Source organism: Zonotrichia leucophrys, chromosome 4 (genome assembly GCF_028769735.1).
Source record: "Zonotrichia leucophrys gambelii isolate GWCS_2022_RI chromosome 4, RI_Zleu_2.0, whole genome shotgun sequence".
NCBI lineage: Eukaryota > Metazoa > Chordata > Aves > Passeriformes > Passerellidae > Zonotrichia > Zonotrichia leucophrys.
The window spans coordinates 52,520,929-52,536,582 of NC_088173.1; the positions used below are offsets into that span (position 1 = coordinate 52,520,929).

The 15,654-nt window shown below is 42.8% G+C and overlaps 1 long non-coding RNA gene across 1 annotated transcript; it reads right to left on the bottom strand.

Annotated features, from left to right (window-relative positions):
- Nucleotides 1–7,100: 7,100 nt before the first annotated feature.
- Nucleotides 7,101–15,388, bottom strand: LOC135447490 (uncharacterized). The gene is made up of 3 exons (XR_010440169.1): nt 15,331–15,388; nt 11,529–11,591; nt 7,101–7,194 (listed from the first exon to the last, which is right to left on the bottom strand). It is a non-coding gene; the product is annotated as an uncharacterized LOC135447490 (long non-coding RNA).
- Nucleotides 15,389–15,654: the final 266 nt, after the last annotated feature.

Consider the following 15,654-nt stretch of genomic DNA (forward strand, 5'->3'; position numbering starts at 1 on the left):
TTTCTTAGATTTATGTGGGCATAATAAAGTGCAATTTCTCCTTGTTCCTGTGGCTATGAACTTCAGAAAGAATCAAGCAAGCAAGGTGGTCAGAGCAGGACCTGCCCTGCCAGGTGAGGTTTTGCAGGGATTCTACACAAACCCTTAGTGCCAAAGCTCCTTGGTTTGCCTGGATGCAGCTCTTCAAGGGACATTTCAGGAAATGTCTTCTGATCTCAGAGCAAGAGAAGAATCAGATGTAAATTGGTTTGATTTGCTGTTATGGCTGCTGGCATACAAAAAAAACCCCAAATGTTAGCATACCTGCAGAACCACTCTCCTCCCTAAAACTGGGGCATTAAAAGTCATGGTGTTCATTCAGAGGATGTTCTGAATGTTCCCCTCAAAACCCAAAACATGGGTAAATATAATCACAACATGCTTCACTGTACAGATGGACTAAGGCAGATTGGAGAAGTTCACAAATTCTACCAATTCTCCTCAGGTTTGCTAGCCATGCCTCCACCATGCTACCCCTTCCCAGAAACTCCAGCATGTTGTCATGGGAGGAGAGGAAGGAAAAACCTGGATGAATTAAAACTCCAACCAACCAAACCAAAAAACCCACCCAACACACTAGAAGAAGAGCACTCCCTCTGCTCTCCTGATAATCCCACAAGGAAGCAGCCAACACATCATAGCCTATTCGTGGATATGATACCATACATATCAACACATCATGTCCTATTCCTGGAGGACTTTCCTCTCTCCAACTGCGAGATCCATGACCACTCTCACCTCTGTCAATGAAACAGCAGATCAAAAAGGATTGTCACAATGTTGCCTTTCAAAATCTTCTCCTAAAAATAAGAGGAAAATGGACACTCTTTGGGAATGTCAGTCACTTCTGAGAAAAAGGAATTCCTCCCTGATAATGTACACTCAGACCCTGATGCAACTGAAGTGATTCCAGGTCCACAGCTCCTCAGTGCCCCTGGAAAATGGACAGGTCTGTACTTCCTGTGAGAATTCTTCCCCTTATAGTTTCATAGGAGGAAACTCCAATCCAGGAAAAATGGACCAGTTTTATATTTCTGAATATAGTTCCAGAAATTCTGAGACCTCTAAAATTAATTTTTTTGTTGTGGTTTCTTAAAAAAATCTTGATTTATAATAGTTAACGTACAGATACTACTAATAACAAAAAACTCCTTCATCCAAAAAATAGGAAAAAAAAATGATGTTCCTAACTGAAATAAACCAAAATATTTAAAAGCAGATGAAGTGCTTTTAAACAACTTTGAGAGCCATGGTTTTGTCTCTACAAGCCTCTGACATGGGAGGTTTGCCTGTGGTGTGAGTCCCTGCAAGGCAGATTTAGCTAGCTGCAAGAAATCCATGGAGTTTAGCTGCTCATCTTAAGATTGTCCAGACTCTAATGGCCTGGAAACACACAGAGCAGTTTTGCAAGATCAGATTTTTCAAAGGAAAATTCCAGTACTGATTGTGTTTCAAGCTGGCTGGAAATCTCTCCAGCACAGATTATTTCATACTGGTTTAATAGTTTGAGTTTCAGCTGAAATCTGGAATTTCAAAAGGGTATTGCAGACCTGAAAATTCTGCTCGAAAATCAGAAAGCCCTCAGATTTGGGTGTGATCTGAACGGTGACAAGAAACACACAAAACTCATCTACTTCCCAGTATTTTTGCCTGTCATTTCACTTCCAAGCTCTGCTTCAGGATGGAGGAATTTATCTTAACACTGTGATGCCATTTTGCACCATAAATATTGAAAACACTTATGAACTTGACCTCAAGAGCTGTCAGCAGAGTGACAATCTTCTAAAGGTAGATCTGAGAAAAACTGGCAGTCCTCAATGCAAAATCTCTGCAAGTATCCTTAACAGTATTTTTTTCCCCCATATAACAGGATTCTACTGGATTGGAAGATATTCTTTGGAAATTATACACTTATCCACAAACAGAATTCTAGATCATCAGAGTTTTTCCATCATTCTTGAAAAAGAGGTCAAAATGAAAAGAAAGTATTTTTGACTTAGACATCTCAAAAATCCAGCAACAAAGAATCCAAGCATTCTCTTTGCTTCAAAAATATGAATTCATAGGCTTTACTGAGCAGGCAAAGCTTCATTTCAACAGCTAAAATTTTACAGTACCTCCGGAAAAAGAGTTTCAGTTGCACAGGGTTACAGCCAGCTCCTTTCATCTCTGACCCAGAAGGCACAACTCCACAATGGGGCAGCTGCCAGAAAAAAACTGCAGAGGCAAGAAATCAATCCATTGGGATTCCAGGAAAACACATTTTATTCGGTAAATAGCACTGTCTGCAAGCCTCCTTTCAAATGACGAAGCTCTGCTCTGAGGATATGTACAAGTCACACGTGCACCTATAGCAGAAGTGTTGGAGGAATTTGCCAAGCTGTGTCAGAAAATTTGGCTGGAATAATTATTGAGCAAAGCCACCTTTAAAGCAGCACAGAACGCATCCATTGTGCTCCTTATGCATAATCCCCCCACCTGCTTCTCATCTCCCAGGGACTCTGGGGTGTGTGACAACGCAGGGAGTGAGCAGAGGGAAGGCAGGGCTTGTGCTCAGGCATCCTGCAATGCCAATAAAACCCAAGCCCTGCAGACACGCTCCTTGGGACAATTTCAGGACCACCATCCATCTGTAAAGCACGAGAAGATGGGCTGTGCAACAAGCACGGAAGCCGTTTGAAAAATCCACTCCTGCATATGTGAACACCAAAGTGACAAAAAACAAACAATAAGATGCTACTTAATAGTTTAGAATATCTAAAGGTAGTATATTAGAACATCAAGCAATTTTTCCAGACTTTTTCTACTGACATTTAAAACTACTTATCAGCCAATTTTTCTACGTTTTGCTGGAGACAGAAGTTGAGGCTGCTTGGGAATACAGGGGAAGAAGAACAACAAGAAGGCTTGTGCTGTTACAAAGGAAGAGTTAGTGAGATTTTCAGTCATCCCTAAGTATTTCACGAGGTTGGATTTTATTGTGCTTGAAACAATACTAGCCCATCAGCATCTCTGGTTTGGCAATACAGACTGGAGCTGGGCATCAGACAAAGGGCTGAGGACTGAAAGGGCACAGTTTTCCACAGGAAATTAGGCACTGCTGCTCAGGCAGTGAAAGAAGCCTGGCCCACACCTTCCGTGGTGCCTGGCAGCTGCTGGAAAGCACCCAAATATCACCTCTCACTGATGCAAATGGACAGAGAACACAGCAGCAACATAAACAAACCATCCTCGAAAAGCTGCCCAATATGCAGCAAAAAAAAACCAAAAACCCTTTTTTTTTTAATGCACAAGCTGATACCAATCCACAAGAGTTCCCCTTTCAGCAGCTGCCAGGATAAATTTCCCCTTTGGGCAGACGGTCCAAAACCTGAGCCCACTGTCCATGAGAAATTGCAGCTTGACTTGAGCACACACTGAAAAAACCCCGGAGAATTCTGCCCAGGGAAATTAATCATTCTCAGCACCTCTGCAGAGGCACTCTGTCCCTCCAGCCCTGACCTACATACTGCACACACAGTGCTTCAAAACAACCTGACATTTCAACCAAAACTCCCCAGCTGCCTGCTCCCTCCCCGCACTCCCAGCCCATTCACTGTCTGCCCTTCAGATAAGGATATTTAATATTAATTAATTTAAATAATTAATATTTAATGGTGCCCCAGGACCGTCGTGGTCTCCTCGGGATTTTTTGCACCCTGGGGTTGTCCTGAACACTGGAGATGTCACCCGGTGTGGAGTTTGTTACACACCAGTGGTGTTACAAAGCATGTAGGAAAGGTGGTGGGCAGTGGACAGGGAAGGTTTAAAACTAACCACAGAGTCCTGGAATGGTTTGGGTTGGAAGGCACCTAAAAGCTCATCCATGCCATGGGCAGGGCCACCTTCCACTAGACTAGGCTGTAGCAAGGCCATCCAAAGCAAGTGTCACACCCACCTGGTTTTTTGAAATTTCCTTCAGAAGAGGGGTTGCCCAGACAAGAACTTCACCAGGTAGCACAGAACCCCCGTAAATTGAAACAAATTTTTCAAACAAATTTTAAGGTAAAGCAAAGCTGATTAGAGAAACCTTTCCTGATGAGTAAATCAAAGAAAATGGGCACAGGGCAAGGGGAATTAAGTTAAAGAAACAAGTTTCTTTACTTCGAATAATGGCAAGTGTCAGAATGTTGTGATTTAAATTTCTTTTTAGTTTTTCACACCGACACAGAAAAGTTACTCACGGAAAACCCCGTGCCTTGAGCATTTGTGAGCAGTAACAGGAAGACACATCATCTCTCTGAGAAACTGGTCTTCCAAACTACCAAGTACCAGCACTTGCAGACCTCGTTCTGTCCACAGAGGGATATGGGAGATACCTTGGGACACCTGCAGAGGCTTTTCTTGGGAAGGGAGGGGGACTGGGCTGTGTCTCTTATGAATGATGAGACACTAAAACTTCACACGCTTACATTTCCAGCTGTGCCCACTGCAATATCAAACAAGTATGGTCCCAGTGTTAGTGGGAAGAAAGGTGCACTCCTGAGAAATCACTTTTCTCTCCCTTCAAACAGTTAACTGCAAAATCCTGATGCACCAGGACAGAGGAGAGAATCCACTATGGAGTGTCTGTCCAATGCTCTGCTCACTCACCATCTCCCTCTTGCTTATCATTTCATCCTCACACTGCTGTTTTGGGATTTATTACAGGATAATTCCTACTGCTTTACCTTTAACTTGCAGAGAGAGCTGCTAAGGGGCAAACCTTAGTGTACCTACAGAGGTACAGCGTCTCCTCTTGTGTCCCACACCCCTCTCCCACAAAAAGAAGGCATTACTTGAAGCACTAGCACTCAGAGCAAGAGCCACGTTTTCCAGAACTGTTTCATTCCCTTTGTTTCACCACTATTAAAAAACGCGTGGCACACTCCATCTGCAGCCCTTGTGTTCATCACCTTCCCCAGATTCTGTGCTGTGAGGAGCATCAGTGTGAGAGCCCAGAGTTCTCCCGATGAGGGGAGAGCACACGAGCAGCCAGCCCTGCTGCCCACCCCTCCCTGAGTGCCCAGGGAATGTTCCAGAGGGAAGCCCTGCTGCTCCATGGCAGGGGCAGCTGCTGTGAAATTGCTGCATTCACACCAACAGTGACCTTGCACGTAAAGCCTGGGCAGGGAACAACACCCTGTGCGCAACATTTGCCCTTAAATACCTGAGGGTGAAAGTGCAACAAAATGAAAGCTCTGTAAAGAGTTTTGATTTTAATAGCCTCAGTTACTAAGTTCAGTTCTCTGGAGATCTGGCAGGCTTTCCCGGAGTGTACTGGGATATCTGAAACCTCTTTTGTTCTCTTTTTCTATTTTCTTGAGCTTAGCTATTTGCAATCATCAATGAATAGTGGCAAAACATGACATTTAGAATTAACCCTGAAATCTTGGAACTATCTGTTGACTGAAAAAAACCAATGCAGAATGTTTCAGTCCTCAAGCAGAGAATCTTTAATCCTCTTTTAATAACTAGGTTTCACTGTGTCAACACATGATATTGTATCATATCAATCCCTTGATGGCTGCTCCAAGAGCATAAGAGTTTTTTACTTCAGTGTTTCCCAAGAATTTGATATGTGCTCATTTTACTGGAATTTGCATTAGTATCTTTCATCAATTACAAGTTATCTGCTCATTGCAAGGAGTACAAATGGTTTGGAGGCCACAGACTCAGAGCTTTGTGATTTAAATAAAAATTGCACAGTGCCCCTGCTTTTTTTCCAGCCATCAGATGTCTGGATGGACTGCACATTCCACCACTCTGGAAAGGAGATCCTGCCTCATGTAATAGCTAAAGGAATGTTCCAGTGTCATTGCTGGGGAGGGTGCAGAGGCATTTAGAAAACAACCTGAAGACCTACTCTGTCTATTTTTCACGAAGTCACCTAAAACCTTGTCTCTCCTCGGTGTGTTTTCATGTCCAGGCAGCACAGCTCTGCTCTGCCTAAGGTGGAACCCCAAGTATTCCAACCCACACCATGCCCAGGCAGTCAAACAGCATGGAACAGGTCCAAAGCCAGTTTCGATCCACTTGATTTTAAGTGCGCCCATCACCAAAACATGCAAATAAAATGGGATACAAACTCTGCCCTCACTCACGTGATATTTGAATTCCTGCTTTATCTAGCAGATCTATTTTTAAACAACCTTTTATTGAAAGAGGCTTCTTATCAATAGCAAAATGTAGCAATGGTGCAAAAAATCTGAAAATGTGTTTCTTAAACTGACAAATACCAATATTTTTGTCAAATTCTGGTCTACTTTGTCTAATTCTGTTATAGTCTGTTGCCCTGAAGTGGCAAAATCAATGGAAATTGCCTGTTAAATGCAGAAGTTTCAACAGATCAGCTCATTTAGGGCTGGGTTGGACTTGATCTTGAAGGTCTCTTCCAACCTAGTGATTCTGTGATTTTATCCTTATGCACAACAGGACCTTTTCAACAGACCTATCTAGGCTGGGAGGAATCAAAGCAAGATGTTGTTCATGGGATTTAAAAAGGCTCTGTAGAAATTATAAAACCTTGACAAATCAAACCACTAATTAGACTGTGCAGGTTTGAACGCCATCCCACAAAACCTTTTCCTAAGGATCTAGTTTCCTCCTAGATTTGCTCCAGCAATGACACAGAAAAGACTGTTCGTTTCTCTTTATGCTAAAAGCCTTCTCAAACGAGAATCCTTGAGGAAATATTATCTAAACTGAGGGAAAGCCATTTTTAGGGAGGATGAGACTGTAAGCTTCACCAGGTTCACCATACAGGATGTGTGACAGCAGTGTTTCACCTTTGCAAATATCCTACAGCCATGAGGAGGTGCTGGGTCTGGGAACACACTCCCGAGGGGCAGACAAAGCTTTGTCCGTATCTGATGTGCCAGCCCAGCTCCTGCTTCTCCAGGATCAACAGGAAGAATACCTGAGAAAAGCAGGAGTGCAGACAGCTTGCATATTTGCAATAATTTTGATAACAAACCTGCAATCTAAATAAAATCGCTCTCAAGATTTGGGGTATCAGGAGAAGAGATGCTGGTCTCACCTTTGCTGGGACCTTTTCCTGTGTAAAGGACATGAAGAGTCTCCAAATATTGCTCTGGGGCTTGATGACAAATTCTGAATTGGTTTGGTGCTCAATTTCTAATGCAGCAGAGAAAAGGTATTTGCATTAGTCACACCTAAACTCCATTTCCCTCCTGCAATGTGTTTGTCAGGCATCATTAAAGGCCCTCACCAGCTCACAGCTCTGCCCAGCTCCATCACTGACCCCACACAGAAGGCACTGGTGTGTTTGACAGAGCACGGGCACAGCAGTGAGCAGGGGCTCGCTCTGCCCCATCTCCTGGCACTCCCACTACGCAGCCAGATGCAGCTCCACACACTTTGGCACTGTGGGCTGCTGGGCACTGGGCACAGCTCATGGTGCCACCTGGGCTGGCCTAGTTTGCACTGAGCTAGGGAAATATAATGATCACATTTTCCAGCGTTACTCGAGCTGATCCCCAGAGTAGCAAAGTTTCCGTATAAAGCAAGCAGTACTACTTCATATCCTGCCAGTCCTTGCAAATACTGGTACAGCTGAGAGCAGCAGTGCTCAAGTGATGAGCATCATTCTGAGAAGAAAGGAATCATTTGCTACAAACCTTTTCACGTTTTACCTCAGGCTGGTGTCAGCCTCAGGATAAACAGATGCATCCATCACCCTAAATATAAAAGTAATTTGCATGAAAGAAGTGTATTTTTGATAGTTGAAAGCTGACAAAGAATTTACTATTTATAAAATAAAAATATAATTTTTCTTGTATACCTGAGAGAAATGAATAGGAAGAAATAAAGACCAGACTAGCAGCACCTACTATTAACAGGATGTTTTATTTCTTTACTCTCTAAAGGTCACACACCCAACAAACCTTGAACTTCCAGTTGACTGGACTTTGTGGAGGTTCACGAAACTCAGGGACTTTGATTTTAAGCAGTGCTTAAACCAGATGTACACCCTATGGAAGAGTGGGGGAGATGGCTGAGCTGGGGTGAGATAACACTGGTTCTCATCACATTTAATTGCTAAAAACCATCTTGCACTTATCTTACAGGGAGGGGAAGGAGAGGTCACCCCTGGCTTTTCCATAAGATTCCTACTTCCTCTTCCAAAGCACGGCACTGTCTTGTTTCCTGCTGGGTTCCATCATCCCATGAGGCCTCCATGCTGCACACACAGTCAGGAACAGATCCACTGGGAGATTTTGGGGTGATCCCTGCTACACAAATGCACGCTACTATGGCCAGTGTTTAATTTCAAACATGTTTTTCTAAGAAATAACTGAGGCACTGGGGAATGCTGGAATCAAGTCAGAACATGAGATCCATGGAAAGTTTGCCAACCCTAGTAGCAAGCCGAGCGAGAGCCAGGTCTGGCATCTAAAAGGATTGTTTTTCACTCTGATAATAGCAGTGAGAATGAGAATTGGTCCATCAAGTCCAAATCTGGCAATGGTTCTCGTGGCCCTGGTGGAACACAGACTTCTCATGGTCTATGAATGCAACGCATGCTGAAAAAGGCAAACAACTGACATTTGATCCCATCTCCGGGTCTGACACGGAAAATTAAAAGCCTCCCACGTGGGTCTTGCTTGAAAAGATGGACAGGAAGGCAGGGAAGAACTATGTACAAACAGTGGTGGGCCCCATTTTGAGTTGGAGACATCTCCATATCTCTCCTCCGTGGTACAAATCCACGTTGGATTTCCAGCTCCTGTTGAGCACTGGCTGCTCCAGGAATAGAGAAGAACAGAGTATGGGCCTGGGCCCTGCTGGAATCCTGCTACCTATGGGCTGGATCACGCTTCCTGTGGTTGACTTTGCAACATAGGAAAGCAAGGCATAGAAAATACAAACCAGGTATGAGAAACGGCACCTGTTTTCTGTCAGAAAGCGAGCAATGCCTGTCACCAGAGTTTGTCAACATTACCAGGAATTAAAATCAGGCCTGTTTGCAACTCTTTACAAGCAAGAAACACCTAACTCAGAATCAGATCTATAAGGTTCATAGACAGAGGTACAGTGGGATTACTGCACAGTTACAGGGAATTTCATGAGGACATCCCAAGAAGCTCCTGCCCACAGGAGAGACATGGTAACTGTCAATATGGACATTCCCATTTCATTCCACCGATTAAAAACCCCTCAATACTGACCCCTAAGGACATGTGGCTGGTTCACTGACACCGCAGCCACAGCAGCTCAGTTGCAGTGAATTTCCAGGACGGAGGCAGCCAGATTTCTCTCCTCCATCTTTGATCCCCTTAGGGCAGCTGGAAGCTGCCTGTGACGGGCCATGACATGAGCGATGTGGTTGTCACTGGCAGCTCTCTTTTGATCTTGGTGACGTAAGGCAAGACTGAAGTGGGTGCTGTCAATGCTACAAAGCCACATTTTGAACCTGTTTTTCTCTTACAAAGTCAAGGCAGTGCTAGATTCCAGTGGCATGGGGCCTTGTCCAACCCTACATTCCCTGGGAGATAAGGAGGGCATTGACTGGGCTTGGAACTGCCCAGATGCTTCAGCCAAGAGCACAGGGAGACAGAATCAAGTTCTGTTTGTCCATTTACACACCATCACAGAAAAACTCCCTATAGGGACACACTGCCTATTAATCTAGAACAGACAACTGTGATCCAAATGTCATTTCAGCAGTCGAACAGGGAGATACAGCACAAATGATTTACAAAATGAGCTTAATGAAGAAACACATTGGGTCACAGCTGCTATTCAGACTAGGCTGGAAGCAATCCAAAAACCAGAAGGAAGTGAGAGCATTAGTAAATTACAAGGAGAGATCAAGAGCTTGCTCCTGTAAAGAAATCCTAGCTTTGAAATCCAAAATATCTAATCCCAACTACCAATATTTCTTCCAGACCAGTGGGAGGCATCTACAAAGAACACCTGGACTCTTTGTACACCAGCAAAAGCCCACCACAACTTTTGGGAGTCCTTGAAAAGGGCCAGCAAACAACAAAACCATGACCTCATGGCTTCTCAAACTATCCCCAAAATCAGACTTTTTAGAGTGAAGAGGAATATTAGTGCCTGAAATTGGTACAGATGGAGCACTGCCTGTCCTGTGAGGGAGGATTGGGGTCAATCTTGTTAGACATAATAGGACTTTATTCTGTATGGATGAAAAGATTCGGCTTCTACTGTTATGAGAGTGGCTAAGTGCAGTTGTGGTTTAACCAAATTCACAGGAGGTTGAATGAGGCTACTGAGACAAACTAGGCAGCAAACTTCCAAAGGCTGCTGGAAAATTTAAGATTCCACCTCGCCTGGTGGATGCCTGTAAAACATAAATGTAATTTCCATTATGAAAAGGATTAAATTTGAAACTGCTGCTGGCTTATATAAGAATTATCGGGGCTATCAGTCCATATTATCAAGGCATAAGCTGATCACCAGCTGGGATCAGGAAGAAATCCTCTCTGCTCCAAGCCCAACACAGCTATGGTGTTGGATAATTAACAGGATATTGGGGAGAGGCAGATTAACACCTTGCTTTAAAGTACTCAGAAGTGGGGTATTAGGCCAGATGGACAGTTATCTGCTCAACTAATACAACTTTTCTACTCTTACAAAAACACACCATTGCTCAACAGAAATTCCCAATTACTCCTGGGTTTGGTGCCATATGAATCACTAACCACTTGAACCACTGACATTTCAGTGGTTTTACTACAATCTGTGGCTCCTGGGATGTCCCAAAGTCAGGATCTCTCTTGCCACCCTCACTAATCACAACTGCAAACCAGGGAAGGACTGTCTCTGATTGCTATGGCAGAGCCATAAACAGATTCCTGAGTCCCAGGATGCACAGCCTTGGCCTGAGGCATTCCAAAATCCATCTGCACTATTGTACATTACAGCTGCTGCTCCCCTGCTCCAAAGAGCCAGCCTGAGCTGTCTAACAGAGAAAAGTTGTCCTTTTTGAGATGCTTGTGTCAAAGAACTTTGAGAGAATAAGACACAGCGAGTATTCAGCCCGCATTAAATCATTTTGGCAACAAAACTGATGAAGAAAAACACAATAAAAATGCTGCAAAGAACTTTTCCAAATGTTTCTTTGAAAGAATTTGTACACAGCCAAGAGCTGCTGGTTCCACATCAAACTCCTAGGCCAATCTGTTATTTCTTTCTTTTCATTTTCCAAAGATTTTATTGGTACCTCTAAATTTTCAAGCTGTTTATAAGGCACAGAGCATGTCTCGCCAATGACTCTTCCTCTACAACTCTGCAAGTTTTGTTTCCAGTGTTTTACCATTATCTTGAAGTACTTAAGGTTGCAACATCTTCAGATTTTGCACCATTTAACTGAGGCAAGTCTCTGCTACATGTCTGATATGGCAGTGAAAGAGTTATCAGCTTAATTATTTACACAAAGACTGTAAGGGAAGAGTCACCAATTAGAAATTAAAATCACCTACCTCAGAATCCCAGGACTGCTCACTTCCACTTGATACCACAGAATGCAACCGCAGTTCCTGTTTCTTAAAAGAGAAATGTGTTAAAGACTTCAATTTCACCTTTTCAAGATGGAAGAGGCTCCAGTAAGGTTGATTCATTCCAGACCATCTCACTGATATTATTGCTAATTGAGACCTATGTCCTTCACATTCATTTTAGGCAATTGAAAGAGCAATTTTATGTTTTAAAAAGATAAAACTGAAGCCAAAAACTTTCAGCTGCTTAAATCTTTTTTGGCTGTTCAGTTCCAATGAGAATTTCCTATACCTGGGGTTTGAGTGGTAATAAAACTATCAGGAGTTCATCAGAAATCTGATTCAATTTTGTCGAAATAACACTTGCCTTTAATGTTGTATGAAACAGGACAAGTGTTTTCAAGCTACATTTGCTTCTAGGAAAACTAATTTTTTTCCTTAGCACAAAATAAATATCTGCTTATTGCTATTTTATCTGAAAAAATGCTTTCAGAAAAATACTTGGGAAATATTCCGGAAATGTCATGTAATGTAAGACTTTTCCAAGGTATGCTGGAAGTTTCAGAAAGCTCCAAGCTGCTCTGGGTCCCGCAGCCTCCAGCAGGCTGTGAAATGCACACAGGGAAAGGCATCCTGCATGCAGTGCTGGGAAAGGTTAGCCTTTAACCACAGGGCAGGATGGACTGGACAAGCAAAATTCATTTCAGAAGCTGAAGAGATGAAGCCACGTCACACTTGAGCTGCACTCAGCTTCCTCAGCACTTCTGGGAGCTGTCCTGACCGGTCCCTAGGCTGTGTGTGCTTTCCCTGAAGCAGTTCAGCAGCTCTTCACAGGACCAAAGCCATGATCATACATCCCCTTGAGACCAGGCTCAAAGAAGTGGAATTCCCCTCCCTCCCCATAAATCCCTGATGTACAACAAATGACATCTTGCAGGGTTGGGAAAAAATCTTTTTTTACCAAACAAATCCTATTGTTTGCTTGATTCTTGTGGTTTCCTGGTGCTGGGTGGAGTATGGGGACAGCACTAATTCCACAGGCTCTAAATCAGCCAGTTGCCTGGCTTGGAGGCTGCTCTTGCAAGGGCACCAAGGAGCCTCTAACCACATTCTAAAGCAGAAACTCTTTTACACAAAAAACACTTCAAACATCAAGAATGCTTTCATTAACACCCTGTGTGCCAGACTGAATTCAGGCTCTCTCAAAGATTAGGAATGCCATCACAATTCCATAACAAATGCTGGAAACCAGCCAAGAAAACTCCATGCTGCAAGCTGATACAGGAAATCTGTAAATTCAACACATTTCCAAACTTTAAGTCATGCAACAATATAAGCTGCAGAAACACTTTCTCTGGCAGTGTCCAAGGCCTGCTTGGACAGGGCTTGGAGCAACCTGGTCTAGTGGAAGGTGTCCCTTCCCATGGCAGGGGGGTGGATTGGGATGATCCTTCAAGATCCCTTCCAACCCAAACCATTTTGTGATTCCATGACAGAAGTTACTGCTTCCATTTCCTTGAAACTTGCTAAAAACCAGAAGAAGATGGGAGACATTTTATAATTGGGTCAGCACAATAAATACTAATTAAATTAATAATGGTCCCATTAGGCAAAAACAACACTAACACAGAATTTGAGTCCACTACTCCCCAGACCGCGGTTATTTCTCTAAAGACCTGTTAGCTATGGAAGCACGATGCCAGTCGTATTTTTCAGAAACAGAACAACATTTCTTCCATCCTTTATTGGAGGAGACAGAAAAATAACAATCCTAAAGAGGTGTGGCTATTAAAAATCATCTGCTATCTTTGGCTAGAGCAAGAGGAGGCAGCTCCAGCAATCAAGCCAGGTGCCCGGAGTGGAAAGAAGAATTCTGTCTCTTATCCACTTTCCAAGTTATTCCAAATCCTGAGTTCTGGCAGATCCACTAAAGAACTGCACTTGATGACACCTGTAGTTTTGAAGCCAAGTCTCCTCTCTCTGCTACACCATAACTCTCCATAGCAGGGAGAAATTCCTGACTCTTCACTGACATCTGCCAATTCCTTGTCACCCACGGGCACACACATTGGTACTAAATCATCTCTAAGGTCCCTTCCAACATAAACCAGCCTATGATCTTAAGAATCAGATTAGTTTCTATACAAATTTACTGCTATTAAAATAAAATTTAAAAAACAGGAAAAAAACCCCAACAAAATCTCTCACTGAAATCCTCATTTGACTGTGGGCTTACACCAGCTCTTGGCCTACAAAACAAACATCGCTGAATTACTTCTAATTTTAAGTTTTGAACTGTATTCTGAACCATTTTAAAACATGTAAATGATTAAGCTTGTGTCCTGGTTTGAGAGAAAGTAAGTTTTTTGGGACGCTGTGGTCAAATCAATAAATAGGTGCTCAGATTTGAATACTGGCACCTGGTGTGGCCACTGAGGACATGGACACACCTCTGAGAACACAGGAGGTTAAAAGAAGAGAACTCCCAGGAAGTTTGTCCTGCTGAAGCTGACTAGAAGGTCCTTTCCAAGTTTCTCATTCCCCATTAGCTGCCACAGCCTTTTCCCCAAGATACTCATTTATTTACAGAGACATGTGAATCACAGCACTTCACAGTGCTTTAAATAATTGTTACTGCAGAGACATCAGCCAGACAAAGACGCAGAACCTTGGCTGGGATAGTTCTGCCTCGTCAGGACAAGATTTAGTTGCTGTGTTCTTTCTGGACAGTGGTAAAAGCTCAGGGCTGGGGAAGGATGTAAATATCGTGTCTGGCTGGCCCAAGTACTGATGTAGAATACATTTGCTAAATGTTCTAGCAGAGGTTAGAAAATTGCTTGGAATGGCTTAGAAACCATTCTGAATTAGAGAAATGTTGTTATTATATTGCAAGAGTTCTACTGTCATTACATTGCAAAGGTTCCACATTGCTAGAGTCTGGTACCTCCTTGATGTTTCTGGTAGGCAGCTCCTCCAAGCACTGACTCTTCCTTGCCCTCGCAGCAGCCAGCTGGCTCCAGGTCCCCTCAACCAACCAAGCCACTCTTTTATAGCACTCTTCTTGTTATTGGCCTGTTAAAGTCAGGCCTGCTCCTAATCTTTAATAACTGGCTCAGCTGCAACTCCTTAAGGGGTAAGATTACTTTCTATACTACCTTTATTTACTTATACTCTATCCCCCTACAAGCCCCCCTTTTTCTTTTAATCACGGGGTTGCAGCATTTCTAGAAGGACATGTTCAAATAAATTAACATTATGACACATTCATATATTTCATTCAGAACTAATACAAATGTTCAGACAACATATTATAGCATGAATATATGTATTTCTAAGTGTTAGTTCAGTTTTGTAGCTTTTCTTCAGTTTACAAAGTACTTATCTTCAAAATCTTTTATGCTTAACAAACATTAACAGCTGCAATTTATATATTTCACCAATCAATACACACATTGTACTAAATAACAGAACTATTCCTTTTCCAGTCCTTACAGTTGCCTTAGTAAATTCTCTCCTTCCTCTTTCAGTTTTATTACTTTTCCTCTTTCAGTTCTCTACCCACATCACCACAGGATCACGTTGGTCGATACTTAAGCCCCTTTTCCAAATCACTGTGGGGTCATATAGTTTAGTATGCGAGTCCTTTTTCCCGAATCCACAGGGTCACATGGTTTAATATTTGAGTCCTTTTTCCCAAGGTCACATCGGGGTCACCATTAATTTTCATTATATAGCAAGAGTTCTACTGTCGCTATATTGCAAAGGTTCCATATTGCTAGTTTTGTACCTCCCTGATGTTTCTCATAGGCAGCTCCTCTAAGCGCTGACTCTTCCTTCTGCTCGCAGCAACCAACTGACTCCAGGTCCCCTCAATTAACCAACCAAGCCACTCTTTTATAGCACTCTTCTTTTATCGGCCACAGCTGTGGCCTGTTAAATTCAGGCCTGTTCCCCAACTCTAATAATTGGCTCAGATGCAACTCATTAGATAAGATTACTTTCTATACTACCTTTATTTACGTATATTCTATCCCCCTACAAAGAAACAGCTTCATGATTATCAGAAAAGTGTTCACATCCTTAATACATGAAAATACAAGGAACATGACTT